This window comes from Larus michahellis, chromosome W (assembly GCF_964199755.1).
Source record: "Larus michahellis chromosome W, bLarMic1.1, whole genome shotgun sequence".
Lineage (NCBI taxonomy): Eukaryota > Metazoa > Chordata > Aves > Charadriiformes > Laridae > Larus > Larus michahellis.
Window position 1 is genome coordinate 10,542,882 of NC_133929.1, and position 3,724 is coordinate 10,546,605.

General features: G+C 45.2%; 1 pseudogene; it reads right to left on the reverse strand.

Annotated features, from left to right (window-relative positions):
- The window catches only part of LOC141735661 (uncharacterized), a 26,677-nt pseudogene extending 23,547 nt beyond the window's left edge, over window positions 1-3,130 (reverse strand).
- Between the last annotated feature and the right edge of the window lie 594 nt (window positions 3,131-3,724).

Genomic DNA, 3,724 nt, shown 5'->3' on the forward strand with positions numbered 1-3,724 from the left:
CCAGCTGGCAGCCAGTCACAAGTGGTGTCCCTCAGGGCTCGGTGTTGGGACCATTTCTGTTTAACATCTTTATTGATGACCTTGATAAGGACATAGAGTGTATCATCAGCAAGTTTGCAGATGACACCAAGTTAAGCGGGAGTGTTGATCTGCATGAGGATAGGGAGGCTCTACAGAGAGACTTGGATAGATTGGACCGATGGGCCAATGCTAATGGAATGAGCTTCAACAGGGCCAAGTGCCGGGTCCTGCACTTGGGCCACAACAACCCCCTGCATCGTTACAGGCTTGGGGAAGTGTGGCTGGAGAGCTGCCTGGCAGAAAAGGACCTGGGGGTTCTAATTGACAAGCGGCTGAACATGAGCCAGCAGTGTGCCCAGGTGGCCAAGAGGGCCAATGGCATCCTGGCTTGTATTAGAAATAGTGTGACCAGCAGAAGGAGGGAGGTGATTGTCCCCCTGTACTCAGCACTGGTGAGGCCACACCTTGAGTATTGTGTCCAGTTCTGGGAACCTCAACACGAGAGAGATATCGAGGTGCTGGAGCGAGTGCAGAGGAGGGCAACGAAGCTGGTGAAGGGCCTGGAGAATAAATCTTATGAGGAGCGATTGAAGGAGCTGGGACTGTTTAGTTTGAGGAAGAGGAGGCTGAGGGGAGACCTCATCGCTCTCTACAACTACTTGAAAGGACATTGTAGAGAGGTTGGTGCTGGTCTCTTCTCACAGGTAATTAGCGATAGAACAAGAGGGAATGGCTTCAAGCTGCAGCAGGGTAGGTTTAGACTGGACATTAGGAAAAAAATTCTTCACAGAAAGAGTGGTCAGACACTGGAATAGGCTGCCCAGGGAGGTGGTGGAGTCACCATCCCTGAATGTGTTTAAGACTCATTTAGATGTGGTGTTAAGGGATATGGTGTAGGGGAGAACTTTGTAGAGTGGAGTTGATGGTTGGACTCGATGATCCCAAGGGTCTTTTCCAACCTAAATGATTCTATGATTCTAAAGACTTGGAGATCCTCATCTTACAAAGGCTGGTGAGAAGAGGCAAGTTCCCTGTATAAGCTCCTGTTGTAGGAAGGAGGATGCCCTTGACAGTACAGAGAGCATCTCCCTGTTAGCAGAGCAGGTTGTCACGGCATGGACTCTAGCTGCCAGTGTCTTCCCAGATAGGCCTTGGCCTGCTGTCATGGCAGAGGAAATCCTGACTTTTTCCAGCTGAGATGTCAGCTGAGATGTTGGGATTTTGTTCTCTTGACCAAATTTAGTTACAGTAAATCCTAGCGCAGTCTGGGGAAGCTGAACCTTGTTGCCACCAGACCCAGCCTGATTGTTTCTGTCTAATGATGAAAACAGCCTTCACCTAACTGGACACTCCCCACCTCTGAAGTATATAGGGAAAACTCAATGTCTCATCCATTTCTCTTCCTCAGGAACCAACAGCATCAACAAACAGCACCTGCAGGCAATGCTTTCCATATAGTTATGTGTATCTTTCCACTGTCTTGCTAATTGTAACAGCTGTAGCAGCAGATTGTGGCTTCAGGAACATCTGTGGCTAGATTCCTGTCTTATAAAACTCACTTGATGGCTTCATTAAATCAGGAGCTTTCCCCTCAATAGCTGAGAATAACTGAAAAAAATGTAAAGGTGTCCTGTAATTGCCACCCATCCCTGGTCAAGCTGGCTTCACTGTGATCTGTGGGTGTTCAACCATCGCATTAATCGAGTAAACTCTAAGATAAGATTTTTTGCTTGTTCATATATCTGTTCTCCATAATATTTGGCAAATATACCTCAGTGGCAGTGCAGCTTGTATTAATCTATTGCATGCTGCACAATGGACAAAGGCCGACGTAGGACCGGTTCTCTGCTGTTATTTATCTAGAATCAGGGCCAAGTCAGTATTTTGATTACTGAGATCTGGAGTCGGGCTGCCTTGTCATTCATTATAACTAAATGAGTACCTTTTGCAGCCTAGGTAATCTAATATACAAGGCTACACGGCCACAGGAGCTCCAGGAAGCTCATGGACTTTGAGCACAAAGACCTGGCAGTGAAAACAGAAAATGCTATTGCTTTCTAGTTTATTACATATTATTTTTGGTTATTTTACAGCATGTCACTGTAACCCTTACTTTTGGAGAACTGCAGATCATGTGCTTTTAAGTACATGATTTGCTTTTCTCTGCCACCTTTTTGGTTTGCATTTTTTTATCTTAAGAAAAGAACACATTATTTTTAGCACGTAAACATCCCATTGCCTTCCACATGAGAAATAATGTTAAAAATAAGTGCTTCTAATGTCACCAGCTCCACCCATTTCTATGGAAACAGTTTGCCTTGGTTATGAGTGGAGGGAGTAGTCAGCATCTTGTGTATAATTTAACTTTAACTTAAAGCTTCAGCGTGGCTTCCTCTTGATAATATCCAGCCTCCATTTGTTCATGGGTTTGAAGGTCATAGGCAAATAGCCTACACACCTTACATGAGGTAACTCCTGAAAGGAGCTGTCAGGTCAGTGTATCTGCTAGTTGTCAGTGGAAACGATTTGAGGTCACGAACACAATAACAAGATCAAGAGCTGGAGACCACCACAGACACTAGCCTTGCTCTAGCAAACACTATTTGGCAGTATATCTAAGCAAATCCCATTGAGTTTAATGGAATTTAAGTGCATACTTGAAGTTAAACATGAGTTTAAGTGCTCAGTGGAACTGGAGTAAATTGCATCTGTTGCATAATAACCCCTAGGAACATGAAACAGCACTTCTGGGTGGTGATGGACATGCTACATCCAACTGACAATGCAGGGGAAAAGTCAGATGAAGAATAACTCCCTGCACGAGTTAAAAAAGCAAAAAACACCAAACTAAAGATTTCTGATGATTGCAGACTCAAGCCTTTGAGTTTTTTCCGATATTCCCACATGCACCTGGAATTTCACAATCCTTTTAAGCAATGCGATGGATGGTGCAATTCTTGGAGAGTTCATTGTATTAGGCAATTCCCCTGGCACTTTGACTAGAGTGAGAAGAAAAGCCCTGATCAGACCGGGATTCATAGCAAGCTCAGAACTCACCCTTCCTGGAGATGCGAAGGAGGCAGAGAAGAAACAAGCCGAACTCTCTCATGCTGGTTGATGTTCTCCGCTGAGGTGTATCAGCAAACCAGAACTGTCCTTACTACATCTGAGCTGCTGGTCTTGCAGTCACAAAAGGTTTTTCCAGGGATGGAAGAAGTTGTGGTTTTCCTCTCCTTGGAGGGAATGAGTTGTCTAGCTGAACCAGCTCTGGATTCAGATATTAATAGTTTTGTGGTCAGTCATGTGAAAAATGCAACAGAGGGAATCAGAGCATTACCATTTTCCATCTAAAGGAACGGGACTGCAGATTTGGGCTGCAAACACCCACTTCATGTGTGTGATGGGGCAAAAGGGGCTGGTTTTCAAGTGCTCTGGAGGAAGCTCTTGCAATCTGCCAAAGGAGGTGGCTTGAGGCAGTTCCTCCTCCTGAACCTGGAGCCTGCAAGCCAACTGTGATTTACCCCTTGTGCTCGCTGGTTGTTGTCATCCCTAGGTGTAAAAAAAGAAAGCCAAACAAAAAAAAATAATCCCTCTTCTTTTGAAATCATTTGAGCACTTGTGCCAAGGTTCAGCGGTGGAAGAGTGCTCTGGTGTCTCCTGGTACCCTGCTCTCTCCGATCTCCCATATCCCTGACAAGTTGTG